Below are 18529 nucleotides of genomic sequence, written 5' to 3'. Positions count from 1 at the left end.
TTTGTTAAGCCTGAGAAGATGGAGTCCATTTTATGGTCCCATAGTCAGATAGCACGATACGCAGCTGTGAGATGTGTTATTGTGCAGTAGAGATATAGCACAATTGCAATGAGTCTTCGCAGAAGGGTTGCAAATCCAGTAAGAATGGCAAATTTTAATCTTTTGTTAACTTAGCTTTGGTTATTGATTTCTCTGGCATTTTAAAAGGAAGAGAAGAGAAGAACCAGAAGCAACGTGTGACAGAAAGCTCATTAATTCAAAGCTGAATTCAACCCCAAAATCCTTTTGATGCTGGTGAGTTAGGAGTCCACCTCAAGTGTGGGAAATTCCCTGAACCCACAAAATCAGGCTCTGGGGTGAACAGACTGTAGAGCTGACAGAGAAACAAGATAATACATGTATTTACTCACTGGAACCTATGAGCTGGAATAACAGGTACAATATTTTGGCTGTTATTCACCACCAGTTTTGCAGGGTACAGGGGTTCCTGGATCTGTTTAAACAGAAAGCCGTGACCTGTACCTGACCTACCCTCACACTACCCCCAGCCTGCACAGAGAGCGAGTGACCTTCTCTGCTGTTGCACTGCAAATTGTTAAAGATTATTGTTCTCTCTCGGGAAGGTCTTCAGGCATGCTTTGCTATTCCCACTGAAATACACTGTGGCTTTACCATTGATCACCAGAGGGCAAAAAGGAGAATTTCATCCCTCTGGAAAGAAATGCTTTCCAGCAATTTTCTTTTTTTGTTATAGGTGTGTGTCCTTTCATCTAATTTACTGAAATCATTCATTTTTTCTCTGCAAAATGCTTTTATTCAATAAAAGTTTGTCCTCTTTCAGTCCCCTTTCTGTTTGCTGGCCTTGATTTTATTGCTCTGCTGGCTGGCAACAAGGTCTGAACTCCCTGTGCGGTCCCTCCCTCTGCAGTGAAACACTCAAATGTACACTTTGCTTCCAGGTATTAAGGTGTAGCACTGCCCAAGCTTGGCAAGGACACCCTGTGCCAAGCTGGAGGGCTGGATCAGGTATCTGTTGGATTTAGCAAGGTTACCTCACCAACAGCATTACAGGCAAAGGAGGTATCTCCTAGCTGAACTACGTATAGAGAGTAAAGGCTGCTCTGCAGATTGTGAAAATGGATTGGCATACCAGCTTGCACCCTGCAGGGCCCAGAAGCCCTGGGCCAGGCCAGAGGGAAAGCCAGCCCCATGTCCTGGCCGTGACCTGGCTAGGTGCAGGTGCCTCGGGAAGACATGGAGGATGCAAGCAGTCTACACAGGTGATGTCTCCAGGCTACAGCCCCAGTGACCGCAGGACTTAGTGAGCTGGTGGTGGCATCCACGTCATCTTGTTTAATAAGCACAGGCTGACATTAATCGTGTTGCCCTGTTTCAGTCAGTCAGGGTGCTGCACATGGCCCTCACATAGTTAATCCCCTTGTGCTGCTATAGGAAAGGGAACACGTGCTTGACACCAACGGTGCAACCCTCGGGTACAATTAAACATCAGGAACTACTCAAACATTTGTAAGGTTTCCTTTTTATGCACATCTGTTTGTTGACCTTTGGGAGAGAGACTCTTTCGTGGCCAGTTTTCAGTGATAAGAAGCTGCTGTCACAAAAAGCCGCTGTCACAGCTGGCATGATACCAAAGATGGAGCTGGGAGATTGAATTGTTGCTGGAAGGTGTTCGCCCTAGTCTGCATGGGGCAATGCGGGGAAGTTTGCTCTGCTGTCACCCTTGTTTTATCTGTTCAGTGGGTAAATAAAGGACTTAAATCTTCGCAGCTGCAAGCTCAGCAGCTTTCTCCACCACATCATTCACTTGAAGATAAAAACGATTGTGGAGAGTCCCAGATCTCTGGTGCAAGCTGTTATTTGATTTATTTATTGGCACAGCGTTCTAAAACACGGTAGGTGCTTTTTTTGCAGATAGGAGGAGACACAATTCCCTGGCTTTGAAGGCTGACAGTAAAGATGTAGCATACATAAAGAACACTAATACAGAAAGAGAGAGAGAGAAAGAAAGCTTGCAACGTTAGATTAAGTGGTTGGTTATGGTTGTAATACAAGTCTTGGTTGTTTGAGCACAGAGATGCATATGTACACATACATATTCCTTATGCATGCACCTCTGTACTAAAGATATCATATGTACAAATAGCAAAATGGAAGCTTGAAGATTTATACAATGGGAATTAAGAAAAATCCAGCATTTCCTGGCCAAGGTACCAGCTCTAACAATGGCTCTAAATTATTACAGTGCTCAAAATAGTACAAAGGGCTGCAATGTAATCACTGCAGAAAGCAAACAGGGTGCAAGGCACAGAACAGGCACCGCTCTAAAGAGCAAAAATGTCTTCCATTGCCCCATGAATAGTGTCTGCATGTGAAAGAGTGGATCCCTGCTCAGCGAGCAGACTAGCACTCAGTGGAAGGCACGCAGAGTACCAGCCGACTGCAGGCACAATTAATGAGTTACCTCTGATGAAGGTCCCGCTCTGCAGACGGTCCCTTTTTGCAATGGTGAGTTTACCGTTGACTGGCTCACCTGCATGATCTCAACCAGCTCCTCTACAAAGCCCATTTATAACTCAATGCATTGATTGCCTCCTTTTTAATCCCTGCTACAGCCCCTCGAGAGCAAAGGGTGCTCTCCTGCCTCTTGCCCTTGAAGGGGTTGCTGTGGTGGATGTGAACTTTTCCTAATACCAGAGCATCTTGGCAAGGGTTTCTTCTGGCCTTTACTTTGTGTTGTTGCCTTTTTAAGAAACCAGCTGAGACTTGTGTGTGGTCTTTGATTTAAAAAATGCAAGAAATAATATTATATAGAGAGATGTAAAAATTAAATGGGTGCCCTGTTTCTCATCTAAGTGGACTGGTGGTGTATAAGAGGTGTTTGAGGGTATTTCCAGAGGGCCATGACACTAGCTGCAATCACTGAGAAGACCGTCTGAGTTACAGGCTATTATTTAAGACTTTAGACCATGTAATTGTTTCCTTTCTTCCTGAGATTAAAGATAGGAAAAGTAATACTGTCTCTTTAGACAGGGGTAATGGATATTCAAAGCCTTTTCTGCCACTTGGGCAGAAAAGCCAGATGTTTAGTGACTAGATCCTGTAAGTGAGTAAGAAGAGATGCTGTGTTACCCCATCAAAATGCCACAGTCGTGGCACAGCCACATCCTCTGCCTGCCCTGTGGCGGGCAGCAGGCAGGACACTGCTGGCCATTTGCAGCAGGTGGACTAAGTGGCTGCACCCGAGTTAATGATGGCAAATCCTAAGGTAAAATTGCAGCCATACAAATTTGTCGTCCCTTTTTTGTGGTTTTCTCACGTGAAAGCCTTAGAGGGGGCTCTGGGGTTTGTGGCTTTTGCCTAAGAGCAAATGCACGTTTGTCGCTCTGACTTAATATCCAAGCCGCGTTTGCTCTTGCTCCCCCGCTGCCCCCCTCCTTCCCCGTAGGCTGAAGTCATGCCTCAAGCAGGGACTGCCAGTGCCTGACACCAGCGAGCACCTTGCATGACTCAGGCAGGAGCAGCTCCAACTCGAACTCTGGGGCCGGAGGGGGTAGCGGCAGGGAGAGCGAGAGGCACTCCTCCAGCACCACCCGGCACTTCTGTCTTTCTTCAGCCGAGCACTCCACTTCCTCCTCTTTTGAAGTAAACCCCTGGTTGCCAGTGAAGTCAGAGGGAGCTGTGCCTTTGGCCTCAGCTGGGGAACAGGAGTTGGCCCAGGGCCTGCCTGGACCCTATGCTTTCTGGTTGCACTCCTGGAGCTGCAAAGCTGCCACCCTAAATTTTAGCCAAAGGCAAATTTACTTGGCCCTCCAGTAGCTTAGTTTCGCATTGACATCTGATGTCTCCTTGCTGATACCGGCTGACACCCAGCCTGGCCACCACTGGACCCCTGAACCTCCTCCTCACCACCTCCCCTCTCCGTCCTTCTGCATCCCTCCCACAAGCAGCAGAGCCCGCGCTGCCCACCAGACCCACAGTCCCAGGCCAGCTGGGGCTCAGCCCTTGCACTAGCACACCCGCCTGTTTTCCAGACCGTTTTAAGGATCTAACTTTTCCTCTTTGCTCTTATTCCAAGATTTTCCTCCAGGCCTTTGTCACCTGGAGTCTGGATTACTGCTGCGCCCCTGGCCCCAGCAGCTGCAGCTTTGCCTCCTGCAAGTTCCCACGGAAGAGTCCTTGTCCTGGCTTGCCAATGGGACTCCCTCGCCCCCCTTTGGAGCTCACACCACCATATTGCCAAAGGCTGGTAATGACTTGGCTGTGTGTTGGTGCTCTGCTAATGCTGACCTCCATCTTTGTGGTGCCAAAGGGCCAAGTTTTCCTGCCAGCTAAGCAGCTTCCCTCACGTTCACCATTTTATTTCCTCTCTTGCATCTCTTTCAGGGAAGGAGAAACGAAGGCGGTGAAGGAGTGCCCATGACAAGGTGGTCTTGCCCTGCCGCAGAGCTCCCCACACTGGAAGTCCTCCCGCTGAATATGGGAAGGTGTGAGGCGAGCTGCATTTCACTGCTCACAGTGCAAAGCTCAATGGTGCCCACTCCTTCATCTTGACCTATATGAGGTCTATATGGATCTGTATGATCCTCTCTTTACAGCATGTCCCAGTGTGCTTTGCAGGGACTGCATTTTCTCCCTTGCCCCACATTTGTCCTACCCTGCATACAATGCGTGCTCTGGACCTCTTGTTACAGGGGCAGCCCTACAGCAGCACAGCCCCCTTTCCCTAACTACACTGTGGCTGCTGCACCCACCCCTGGTCCTGGCACAGTATTCACAGAGACTATCAATCACTCCTGCCTCATCTCGGCACTGTTTCTAGCATGACAGAGTCACTAGCTCTGCAAGCAAATCACTGTAATGCATTACCAGCATGGAGGTGGTTTCCCTCTGCAGACAAATGCAGACTCAGGTGCCCAAGGCAGCACTGTTCTCCTGGACTTCCCATTTCCCTCTTGCATTTTACCTTGCTGCCTCATGTTCTCCTTATCCATCATCCATTTCTGCACTTTGCCCTTACCTCGGCTCCTCCAGCCATCTCCATCTATCCTGCTCATGTAATGGCTGTATAATAACATTACTGCAGGATTTGTTTTCTTTTGCAGATAATCTGTCCATAGTCCAGCTGAGTCAAATTTAAGCCTGACAATGAGGACTTGGTGAAAACCTAGAGAAAAAGACCTAGAGGAAGAACAGATCTGCTGAGTCATAATCAGCAATCTACTATCAGTCCTCAGACATTTCTGTGAGTTTCAGTGGAGGTTAAATGCTCATTGCAGATGCGCCTTTCTATAAGAGAGTAGAAGATAACATGGTTTACAAGATACTAAATGCATCTCACTCTGTATTACCTATTAACATTAGAGTCACTTCTAATGATTCCTACAGATTTTTTTAACAGTTGTGTAGGACTTTTCCATAAGGAGTCAAGTAATAGTTTAAGGACAGGGAAAAGTAAAAGAAGCTAATGAAGTAAATATAGACTGTAATTTTTTTAGTTTCTTACAGTACAGTATTTTTAGTAAAAAAAAATATTGCCCTGGAGAGAATAACCTTCCATTTGGCACAAAACACAATTCTGGACAACAACCAGATCTGCCTACATTTGCTTTCTCTTGCACAATGTCTTATGCTACCTTCCTCCCTTCTCTAGAAAATGCACAATGAAAATACAAGCGAATATATGTATTTTATTTTTGTTGTGAAACACTTCTCGTGAAAGAAAGGAAGCCTTGAGAGTATTTCAGACTGTCTTTTATAGTTCCTGTAGCTATAACTAAAACATGTGTTTTCAGCATAAATCAGAGTGATATAACTACTTACACATTTTGTACAGTGCCTTATTGTTCCTCCTACAGAAAACTCCTATAGGAACCAATAGAAAATAACTCTTTTACATCCAGCTTCAAAGGCTACATTCTCATTTATAGCGAGAAAAGAAAAACATGAGAGCAGATGATGGTGAAGGAAGCTGGGGGCTGCAGGCCTGGGGCATTTGGGAGTTCTCCCTCTGTGCAACATGCACATTTTGGTGAGGCTATGAAACCATTTCATCACGGGCTGCCAACAGAAGTGCATCTTCCAGTCAGACCAGATTTACCCAGCTGGGTCACTGGAAGCCAGGGTGCAAATACCCAGATTGTGCTGCATAGACTTTGACACGCGGCTGGTGGAGCCTGGCTGGTTTCCCACCCCTGTGATGGGAGAAAGGGTTGGTGTCTCAGATGTTGCAGAGAAGGAGAAGCAGACATCGTTAAATCGTCTCTGCTTTAGATGTTAAATCGTCTAAAGCAGACATCTCAGGTCAGCTTTGCTGTACTATCCCGCCCAGGGACCCTATGCCCTCCAGCTGAGCGATAGGGAAGGCATGTTTTGAGAAGGCTGGCTGCGAGGGTGCAAACATCCTCTGGCTGCTCCTCCTGCTGCAGGGGTGAAGTCTAACAGCAGCCGGACGCAGCCATAATGAGAAAGAGGAGCGCGAAGGCAGAACAGCCTGGGCTTGGGATGGAGGAGCTGCCTGGCTGACTCCTCTAACAGGGACTTATGGCATGACTGTCCCATGAAACTAAAGCAGAGTGCTGCCTGGAAATGTATGACCACAAGGTGAACCGGGGAGAGCTGTCAGCAGCAAGAATGGCAAGAGGAGGTGGGGCTGTTTGACTTGGCTCTGGGATACTGTAAACCGAAGGAAATGTCAGTAAACGTAAAAGTGTCACTCTAATAATAGTAGTTGACACTGCTGCTCCCTCTTTCATCAGAAATCCCAAACACTCTGTGGGGTAATAGGAAGAAGATTGTTTAACCCACCAGGGGCAAGTGGACACCTCTGAAACAACAGCATGGGAAGTCTGGACACAGCAACACCTAGGACACAAGTGCAGAGCCCGCGAGAAAACCCCAGAAACCCCGGGCTCACCTTCATTTTCAAGAACCAGCAGCAGGAGAGTTTGAGCCATGCAAAAAGGCAGAATGCAGTTTTAGGTCTAGCCCAAAAGGCAGCTGTTCCCGGTGCATCAGGTTTTAGATCAGATTCACACAGGGTCTGTTTGGAGGAAAAGGATCAGGAATATTAGTATTGCTTTCCATGGGGCAGTAAGAACATAACCTTCTCCAAGCCTGCTGTGACATGGAGCCATATTTTGCTGTCACTGGTTGATGAAATTGCACATCAGCAGAACGACGATCAGCTGTCCTAAGGGGTTTGTTTTCTTGCCTTTTAGGCCTTATTGATCCTCTTCCCAAAATCACGCTCTCAGGCTTGACTGCTGCAGATGGTGAAAGTTACACTGTGGAAATGACAAACGCAGCTCTGTAAAAGCCCTGTTCTGAAATGATGCCCGTACACCACTTTATCAGTGAGTGCCACTCACTCCCACCAAGCAGCCAGGACGCCTGGGGGTGCGGAGAACCTCCTGCTCCTGCTGGAGCTCACTCACAGGAGCTCTGGGACGGTGACAGGGACAGTGACATTGACAGTGCAGCGTGCCATGGCACAGCTGCTCCCTGTCTCCTGGCCTGCAGTACACACTGCACTCAGCTGGTGCTCATGTGGAGGCAAAAACCTTCTGAGCAACCATTCTTTTCTATACCCCGAAGGGAAGCCTCCCTGCACTATGGATGCTCAGCACTTCTAAAAATCAAATGCACAGCTGGGAAAGTACATACACAGACACGTACCTTTTTTTCTCAGTCAGGGTCTATGGATGTATCAAGTCCAATAGATGTGACGCTTTGGGTTTTTTTGAAAAGAGGTTGGAGACCAACTAGCATGCACTATTAGAGATGTCCACACTTCTGGCTATGTGTCAGTGCTAAGATTCAGAGCTAATATCCTGGCAGTAAGCATAGAGACAGCTTGCACCTCTGAGAGATATTCTTAGACAGCGAGGAGTTTATGTGCTGTTTGTACTTGAAAGGATTTTCTTTGCAACCACAAATACAAGCCTGCATGTGTATAAAGGGTTGAGAAGTTACTGTATGATTCTGCAACGATGAAAGATGCTAGGCCAGCATGCTCTGAAGTTTGCCAGCCAAATGCAGGCAGGGCTTTTTCTGCCTTTGTTCCTGCTCCCTACATATCTTACACTGAGTGATTTATATATTAAGAATATTACGTTTCATTCAGCTTAGTATAAACCCAGAGAGTGCTGAAAAAGGGGAATGCAATATATGAGTAACTTCTGACTGCTGCCCTCCGTTGCATCTGCAGCTTGCTGTTAGGACAAATGCGTATAAGCAGAAAAGCTCTGTGAGCAAAGAGGCAAACAATAAAGTTCTATTAGAGAAAAAGCATCACCACTGTGTACTGGAAGGTACATTGAAATCAATGCTAATAGCTTCCTTGGAAAGAGTTTACAAGGTAAATGTTCCTGAGAAGTGCCTAGCAGATAGGTGTTCTGACTCACAGGAGGAGGCTGTAGCATTCATGACTCCCAGCTACTTACTGATACCACTTGGATGAGACAAGCAGAGGTTTCTTATTTACTGAGCTAGAGAAAGATGTCAGTTCCAATGTTTTCAGTGCTTGTAATTTAATTCTGAAGCTTATAATATTCTTTCTTCCCCTTAAAGCCCTTTCCCTTGGAGTCCTGTGAGTGTATCAGAATCAGGGCTTTCATTTCTTGCAAGGAGTCGGTTTGCAGTTCTCATGTTTTATGGGGGAAATCTTTAAAATATGGCCCAAAAAGCTGAAAAAAAAACCCCAAAACCAAACACACACACACAACAAATCAAGTAAAACCCAACAAATACCTTCACCTGGCAAGGCTGAAGCTATATACACACACCTTTTTGTCTGCGTAAAGCAACTGATGGAGCTCTAATCTGTACATCAGTCACTCTGGTTCAGAATAGCAAAACTATTTGAATTTGTTGAAAAGATGACTCCAAACCTTTGCTTCAGCCCATCATCCCATTGAACATCTAGGCACAATTTGAGGTTTTGTCTGCTGTGCCTCCCCTCCAACCTGCTGAGATTTCCCTGGTGCTGGCCTGTGACAGCCTGGTTCTCCCCCTTGCTGCTCTGGTATTGCTCCTGCTGCTGCCTCCCAGCCAGCCGTGCTGACAGACATGTCCAGGGATGGTCCTCCCCAAAAGAGGGAAGGCTGAAAGAGGAGTGCCAAGCCTGGCAGAGCAACAGGCAAGGACAAATGCCAAGGGGCCCAAACTCCTCCCAGGCGTCCAACACTAGTGCTCTGATTGCCATCTTTTAAAAAGTCCTGCACTATTGAACTCTTGGTAACCAAGGCATCTGATGGAGAGACATGAAAGATGTCATCACTGTGTACCTTTTAACTCCTTAAAGGTTCCCTAAAACATGACATAAACATCCCGCTAAGTGCAGCAGCAAAGTTTTCTTTGGTCATACTGTAGGACCACAGGGATTCCAAACTTCACATTTTTATTATCTTACTTTCATGCAGCATTAATTTTGTGTAGAAGAGAGGTGCTGGAAAGAAGTACAACAGTGCTGCTACATAAAATGAAAAGATGGTTTTGTATGCTGGGAGCAGGCTTAGTACAACAAAACTGGCTCTGGTGTACAGCAGCCATGGCTCCTGGTGCACTGAAAGTTTGGGTATGCTAAAAAATGGGGATGCTGACACACTGGTCTGCACCATTCCAGCACAAAACTTGCTCTCCACTTAGGTCTTTCATGTCAAACGGATTATGTTATCCTCAGGGACAGTGAGAATGGACCCAGCCCTGTCTCCCAGTGCTCTGGGCAGGGCTCAGTGACAGCTTCCCTGGCTAATCATCAAGAACCTTTAATTTTCTTTCCTCCATGGCACAATGCATCATACCCCACTGCTCAGAAGAAGATTGTTTCCAATGGATTAAGGCAGTTAGACATCATACCTAATGGTAGAGGACTGTGCTCTCTCCCTTCCCAGCACTGGCAGAACTTTGCCTTGTGAGCTAGAAATATATCCGCTATCAAGGACTAAGGAAGCAATTCAGGAATACCTGTAAAATTCAGGAGCCTGCACATAATGCAGCCACAGAGGGCTTAGCCTCCTCCCCAGAATGAGGTACACCAAGACACAGCACCTGCTGCTGGTGGACAGACAGCAATGGCAAAAGGCAGTGGAATCCAACTCCGGCTGTTGGACTCTACAGTTTGGGAGCAGGAGTTGTAGTAATATCATTTACCCCTTAGCCGGTACCTGTTGAACTGCTAGCCGATGCCAATGACTGTTATCCAGAAAAAAATGATACCAGTGAATTGCTCAGTTAGTGTTAACGAACCTTAAATAATCTACATTTTCAGGACAATTAGGCTGCCCCCACTTTGGGCTTGTACCACAGCATCCTACCTCTACAGCCCTGAAATATAGTCTTGTCCTGCATTATCCCCAAGCTGCCCAGTTTATTCTGCGAAGACATCAATAGCGCAGCACCAGAAGAAACTCAGTGACTCCCATTTAGATAGCACTATTTCCCTAAATTATGGTCACCAGGGCTGTATCCAGATTAGTGAACAAATAGATCAAGGACTGCTCTCTGGCACTGAGGACAAGTGGCCCAATGCAGCCCGCATCTGCCTGGCTAAACTCTCCTTTCCAGGAAAATGGGATGGCTGCCTCCAAACTGCCTGTTGGGAATGACCTGGGACATCCATATCCTAAGTCATACCTTGGGTAGGTCCATAAGTCTAAGCAAACTATTCACATGAGCACTTGAGATTATGCCTCCTTTTTTCTAACAGACCTCTTGAATCCAAATCTCCTTTCATAATGGTCTAAACCAGTACTATAAAACATGAACACAGGAAACAATGAATAAAGCCCTGTTTTCCTGTGGCACAAGCAAGTTTCTCTTCCCTAGGAATCTAGGGAAAAGATGATTTTTTTTCATTTTGTTTTCTTCTCCATTTTTCAGTTTTGCAATTAGTAAAATCATTAGTATTATCCAAATGCAATTCACAGAACTCTTTCAGATGAACGATGACTGATCGGATATGTATCCACCCTAACCTCTTGGCCTTGCATTCCCTTACATGCCAGCAGAAATCAGTGAAATTGCCATATAAAACCAGTGTGAGATCAGAAACAAGTCTATGTGCAGTGACCAAGAAAAAAAAAAGTGCTTTCTTCCCATTATATCACATAGCATCGTTTGCCAAACAACATGCCGTGTTGCCTTCAGGCACATGATTGATGCCATTGCAGTCCCAATAAAGCTTACAAAGCGCACAGCCCCAGTCTCCCTGGAGAGTTAGCAACAACAACGAGCAAAGCCTAAATGATGCTGTTCTTCATCTTTCAGTCACCAGGGACTTTCAGCCTTTTCCTCATTTCTGAGTATTAATCTTTATTTCTTTTTCAGAGTAATGACATTTCTCAGCAGTGAATATTTTTATCAACTGGCTACATCCAGAAGACAGTAAGTGTTCACTTCAGCTGTCTTGTTGAAAGGATTTTGCCTTGGAGTGTCATTTCCATTTCCCTTTCCCCAGTTTGCTTATTCTTTTATTTGCATATTGTTTTCCAATTTGTCGCGGTCTGGGTTTTCTCTGCTGTAAATACCAACCCCCAGATCCTTTGCTGGGGCAAAGGGCTTTCTTTCAAAGTTATCTAAGGTATTCTGTGTGTCTTTTATGTGCAGCACTAGGTGCAAGTCCCTTTGTAACCGGGGTAGTGGCTAGTCAGGGGTAGAACCAGCTAGAACATCAGTTTTCAATACAGGGAGGAACAACAGTAAGCCTAGATTTGTAATAACACACGACCAAATCAAAATTATTTTACCCAGGCAGAACTCTCAGGGGCCAAATCTCATTTACACGAAAACCTCTTTATACCAGTCTGGGCAGTGGAAAGAGACCTTACAGTGGCTACAGATATTTAAGAGCCAGTGCCAATTTCCAGTGCCAGAACATTGTAAATCCTTCACTAAAGGATCAGCTCCCAACTCCCATGCATTTGGCCTGACTCTGAAGTTACGGTTTTGACCCACTGTGGCTTTTATTCCTGGACGCTTTACGATATCAGTCAAGGCACTTCACAAACTAGGCATTTCACTGCCTGTTCAGAGGCAGCCATTTGCAGTGATTGTAGGTGGGTACAACAGTAACGTCTCTAAAGTCTGTAGGCCAAGAAGTAAATAGTATCTTTTGCCTTTGATCCTCCAGGGGCGATTTTTTGCTATGCAAAAAAATGTAGGTGCTCGGCCTAACATCTAGCAGCACTGTAGGATTTCAGGAACCACAGTCTCCCCAGTGGCCACACACCGCCCTTCCCAGCAGTGGGTCAAAGGCAGGCATGGAGGTGCAGGGTGCGTGCTGCTGGCACACTGTGGGACCTGACCCAATCCTCCAGCCTCAGACCGCTCAGATGGATAGAGCTGGTGGGCAGAATATGTATGTTTACTTTATTCATGTGTGCCTGCTCCTGTTTTCTGATAGATAGACAGACAGTGTGTATGTGTGCATTAATAGGACACATGCTTTCTTTGAGTGAACGAAATATGCTGTGATTAACAATTGACTAAACCAAGTGTAGCTATTCTTTCTTTTACCCATTCTTGAACATGCTTATTAGAAAACACTTGCTGATCAGGCCAGAAGTGATTTTTATAAAGGCTTCTAACAAAAACTCCTAGCTGCATTTTCCTGGAGAGCCCTGCATTTCATGGAGAGCATTGGAGAATGGTAGGGAATCAGGCACTTAAATCTTTGGTGGTGCAGCTCTGGGGGAATAAATACAAATTCAGTATGTTTTTGTCATTTCAGTTTTCTTTTTTTCCCCTGGGTTTTGTTCCTCTCTCTCTCCCTCTCTTGTTTTCCTTTTCATTACAATTTATCATTATTACTATTATTACTATTATTTTCTTTTCTTTTATTTTATTTTATTTCAATTATTAAACTGTTCTTATCTCAGCCCACGCGTTTTCTTACTTTTGCTCTTCTCTCCCCCATCCCACCAGGGGGGGAGGGTGAGCCAGCTGCTGTGTGGTGCTTGGTTGCCGACTGAAGCTAAACCACGACAGTTTTGTACTGCCAGCAAGATCTGACATGACGCAAGACACTGAAAGCGTAGTCAAATCTAATGGATTAGGGCATTAGTTGAGCATGTGCAGGTGATGAGACAAACAGATAGCATCATTTCACAGGATATATGAATTTTAAAGAACTATAAGTGAGTGAAGAGAACTGCTGTTTTTTATAGCACCATCCACTGTCCATCCCTGGAGGCAGAAAACAAGATGTGATGAGCCAAGAGTCTGATCTGGGGTGGCAGATCCGTCTTTGCCATGGGAAAAACAGATACTTCACTACGAAATGACATCATCTTTAATAGCGTGGGATCTGTCACCGGCAGTTGTAAACAGAGACTGATTTACAAGCCAAGCAGCCTTCTCAGACAGCAAGACTTGATTCAGATTTGTGATCCTAGACCTTTGTAGAAGAGATATTAAAGTACCCTGACTTTATGTAACTCCTTCTTTTAAAGTTACCCAGCAAATAGTTTCCCCACTCAGCAAATCTTCTGACCCTCTCACCTGGCAATTTCTACTTTAACGAAAGTTACTTGGGAAAATCTCCCTGATGCTGGGGTCTTTAAAATGAAGGATCATATGCAGGTGGGGGCCAGTTCTGCAGCACTGAAGGCTCGTGCTCATTTCATGCTATGTCATGCATGTTGCTCTAGCATGCCCCTGTAACACATTGTGACTGATTTTGGACCCTGAGCACTGACTTGAGTTCCAGCAGTTGAAGTCCATGCCGTGGACTGCAGCCTCACACCTCCCTGGGGCCGGGAATGCGGCTCACACGTTCACAGGCCCCACGACACCGCCTGTCTCCGGCTGCAGGGCTTTGTGTGTCAGGCTGTGCTGATGTGATCTGCCAACACTGATCTCCCTCCTGTATAGTCACAAAGGGGGAGAGAGATAGAGGTGCTGCCTGGCAATTGCAAGGGCTGTCCTGCAAATCACCCTACAAGCCAGCATGCTCCTTAGGGACAACCGAGAGCCATGTCCCTTCGCACTGGAGCTGTCTGATGTATGCCCCACTGTGACGCCCGATACAGTGCTATCTCACAGAGCACATAAGGTGATGGTGCAGACAGATGTGTTACAGCATCCTCTGCGACTGTGGTTGTGTGCAGATAGAGAAAATTGTCATCATAAGACATGTTGCCCATTATATCAATGCTTTATAGTACTAGAGCCTTCCAACTGAGCAATTGTAACAGCATAAGAGTGGGTTTATTTGGCTTAGCTTAAGTACCTCCAAATTTGACATAAGATGAAACAGCATAGGCCTTCTCATAGTAAAATAGCTTATATTACTAGACTGGTATAAACTTACACCTTAAATTATACAAAAAATTTACATGTGCCAGTATCTAACTCCCAAACAAGACAGTAGCATTTCAAACAGAGACTCAAAATCAGCTCCTGTAAATTTTAGAGGCTGTTCCCATGAAGGGCTTTATTAAATAAACCCTAAGAACAAACAGGAGGCAAATGACCCTTTACAGAAGAGTATTACTGATGATCTTTACCCTGTGGGAGGATGACAGCGGAAAGCTTAAGCAGTGCTAGTGCTGCAGTTGAATTTTGAAACACTGCCACCTCACGTCAGCTTAGCAAGGAGGCACAATCCACGCCAGCCCCCCAGTGCCCTTGCTAGAGATTGCTCTGGTGTTTGCCTGGCAGCATATGGCACAGCAGCCTCACTCCCAGAGGCATTGTTGTCCCCATTATTGTTGTTATTTTTTAATTGAAAATCATTAATAATGTCCATACCGCTTTACAAAAACACAGAGGCAGCGCACACTCTCCCTTTGCAGGTTAGGCATCCAGAAAAAATGAGCTATAAAGCCAGATACCGGTATTTACTATTTCACATTTTATCTGTGTTGTGTTGGATACATTGGCATCTCTTGAGAAGGTGTGAGGTACCAAAGTATCATTCCTCCTTCTTTCTGACTCCGCAGAAAGGCTTCAGGGAAAAGCTGGACATGGACGGACACTCCCGGCATGCTGAGGCCATGACTCCAAAGGAGAGCTGCCCTCGGCAGCTGGATTTCCCTTGAGGAAGAGCAGTAGTGCAGAAACCCCTTTCAGGCCCGCTCGGCCGGGCAGCTGCAGGCAGACGGATAGAGCTGCTCTGCCAGGAAATTGCCGCTCCTGACTGGTCAGAGGCTCCAGGCTCCGTTTTCATATCCTGCAGTGGGGCTTGCTTTATTTTCCACTACTTCTGAGCAAGAACTGAAGTTTCTCTCTTCCATATCAGGGAGACAACCGGTGAGCAACTTCTGGCATGACTGGTTTTAATATAGAGCAGACAGATAAAACGGGTGCTGTGTTTTTGTAGTCAATAGGAATGCTTCTGTATATAATACTTTGGTTATCCGACTCTTCTGCAAAAGGACTTCTTTTTGTACCGGACCCACGTTTAGCAGTGTTTACATTACAGGCTGAAGAGCAGGATTGAGACTCTTTGTGTCTCTATTGCTGGCTAAAACTTCAGCACAAAGCAGCCAAACTCCTTAGGAAGACCAGAGCTTGGGGATTTGCATCCAGTGGGAGCTGGGTCCGTCCAGAGTGCAGCAATGGGAGCATCACCCCTACCAGCAAAGTCGGTGCTGAGGTTCCCCTCCCAGGAATACCTGGGGACTGGCCTGAGGTGCTCCCTTCACACATGATCCTGTCTGAAAACAAACCACTTCTTGTTTTTGGACAGTTAGCTTTCAGCCTGTTTAGCTTTCAGAGCCAGCTCACAACCCAATCACTCTAGTGCTGGTTCAAGGTGATCGGAAAGGGAAGGAAAGGTGTAAACCAGGACAGAAAGGAACATTTTCTCCATTATCTTCTCTGGGTGGTGCAATGAACTCTCTGATTTTTTGTGCTTGTTTGTACCAGTTTTGTCCTGTTTTAATGCAGATGAGGTGGAAGTCTCAGTACTTAGATTTGGTATACCATGGCACCCAAAAAAGTGAGAGTGAGACACCCAAGTGGTTCCTCTGCACAAGGGAAGTCTGCTGATGCTGGCTGGACCAGCCCTGAGGATGAAGAAGGCTACACAGTCGTGCGCTACCTGCAGCAGTGTTTGAGTGTGCATGCATGGGCTGAAATAAGCGGGCCTGTGGAAAGGGCTAGAGCTCCCCCAGCATCCTCTCCTGCCATCCCCCCAGTCGGTCTGTATCTGCTCATCTGATACATATATGTATGTGTGTTATTCACACACACAGGGCTTGCAGAATCAGCCCCTAATTGGATACAGTAAAGCACCCAGTTCAGCAAAATGCATGAGTGTGTGTTTAACTTCATGCTCTTAACACTAGGCATAACGTCAGTTTGTGCTCACTTTAGGAGGCATAATTCTCTCTTCACCTTGGGTAGTCACCTGCTTGACTCCCTCTTCCAGCCTCTCTAAGACAGTCCGGCACCTACAGAGCCTGCAAACATGTTGTGCAAGGAGCGCACCGACCCTTGAAGTGCTCCTCTGGCTCCTGTGAGCACTCGGCGGGACGACTCCTGACTCTGGTCAGCTCGCTCCCCGGGCCCTGGGGACTGCAGCCGTGCCCCGGCGCCAGCCAGCTGTAGGTAAGTGGTAAGGGGCTTGTAGGACACAGGAGGGGAATCCAAGGTGAAACAGGACAAGTGTCAATAAATAAAACCTGAAGGAGCCATGAGATGGCACTGGGGAAGTGCACAGCACATGGCAGAGCAGACAGATTAAGGACCTAATTAAAACAAAACTCAGGCTCTGGCCCAGACCTAGCAGCCCCACCTAAGCAACTAGCCCTGGCTCAAAGTATATATAAACAGGCTTGAAAGTTTTGTCAACAAACAAAGGTGTGGATTAAGGGCAAATCAACATCTCCATGCTGAATAGAAAGGTGTTTAAAATCTGCCTTAAGTTATGGAGGTGCTTACATACTTCCCAGAACGGGTGCCAGGGACAGCCTCGGCCCCCGGGAGGTTGCCTTTTCCAGTCGCCACTCACCCTTCAGAGGGTCCCCACAGATGAAACTTCCTCATTCTCAGTTTTTTGGAGACTCCTGCATGGAAAAGGAGGAAGGGTGGAAGGTGGGAGCCTGTTGCATCCCAGTCTCAGGCCAGCTTAAAATGTCAGGGAACCACATCCTCCAGTAGCAAATGTTTCAGAGCTAGAGATGAGAATTTCTGCCGTGGAAAACTGAAGAATAATCTGCCCATCTGCCCATGGGGAAAGTCTTTTCCAAAGTCTAGTCTGCTAGTAGCTGCCTTAGGTCATGTAGCACAGTGATTTATATTTCCCATTACCCTATCAAATGTAACAGTTTTCATTATCTACCTAAATGGTTAATCCTTCTTGACATTCAGCCTGTATTATGGGACAGATCCCGACACGTTGTAGCTGCTTTGGGCCATTCTGTTCATCTCCAGTGCCCAGAAATCTGGATTATCCTGCTACATGTGGAATTTCCAGGTGGAATAAATGAAACTGCCCTTCCCATCCCTCCATGCTAGGGTTGCTTGTGCCCTCTGTACAGCTTTCAGGGATTTCTGCAAGAAGTAAACTTGTCTGATGCGGTAATTCTCTGCTGTCTTTTTGACAGTAGATTGTCAGAGAAAGAAGAACCCAAATGAAGACCTAACTTCCAGAATGGTGTTTTGCAGATATCCATGCTTGAAATCATATGGCTGCATATGTAGGTGTAGTTAATACCTTTGCCTGAACAAATAGGTTTCCCTGCTGCAATGAGACAAGCCTCCCACGCAGGTATCTAGAAGTTCCTTTCGCACAGTGGAAACATCTGGTAGTAGGTGGATTAAATAAGACAGAAATTGAGCAGGGAGGAGAGGAAGGAGACAAGGATAGGAAGGAAGCAAAGCTACCAGTGAGGTCCAGAGGGCTGTTACTGTGCAAGCTGAAGTGGGAGGAGAGGGAGTGAAACATTGTTTGTTTGGGTTGTCAGGAAGAAGAGAAAATAGAAGCCATGGCAAAGAGGGAAGAACAATAAATACAGATGAGTTCAAGTACTCTTTGAATCTGCATACCAGTTTTGAGATTGAAAAAGCTCACATCAGACCAGGACTTCTCTATCAATTCATCACAGTGCCATCCTATTTTCTGAAGACAGGAGAAGAGTGATGATTCCCCCCTTCAAGGCAAGATAAGTCCTGGCACCCCAGAGGCTCCCCAACACAAGCATATACACATGCATGCGCACGCATGCATGCACATGCACACATGTACACACAAGCAAACAATGAGCACACACATGCACACAGCGTGACAGGAAAATGTTCAGAATTGCATTTAGCATCTCTGGAAACCTAGGGATTACAGACTGGACTGTGAAAATAAATCTGTGCAGACTGCAGTGGTATTGAAAATCTATGCCCACCAGCCGCTTGGTAGACATCTGTCCTTGCCGCTGAATACCAAGCAGGAGCACTCCATATATGCTTGCCCAATTGCAATTCTGCTCACCTTAAGTTTGGGAGAAACAGCAAACACTGTCAGAGTGACAAGCTGACAGCAACAATACTGCAACAATATGCTGTGGGAGAA

At 46.2% G+C, this 18529-nt stretch overlaps 1 long non-coding RNA gene across 3 annotated transcripts in view; it reads right to left on the bottom strand.

Moving 5' to 3' along the window:
- The window catches only part of LOC140649324 (uncharacterized), a 98093-nt gene that overhangs the window by 62370 nt on the left and 17194 nt on the right, over window positions 1–18529 (bottom strand). For all 3 annotated transcript variants that reach the window (XR_012041574.1, XR_012041572.1, XR_012041573.1), the window contains exon 3: window positions 6935–7060. This is a non-coding gene — a long non-coding RNA (uncharacterized lncRNA). The remainder of the gene's footprint in view (window positions 1–6934; window positions 7061–18529) is intronic.

Source organism: Ciconia boyciana, chromosome 3 (genome assembly GCF_034638445.1).
Source record: "Ciconia boyciana chromosome 3, ASM3463844v1, whole genome shotgun sequence".
Lineage (NCBI taxonomy): Eukaryota > Metazoa > Chordata > Aves > Ciconiiformes > Ciconiidae > Ciconia > Ciconia boyciana.
Note: the sequence above shows the minus strand (reverse complement) of the source record. Positions and strands in the feature narration are given on the sequence as shown.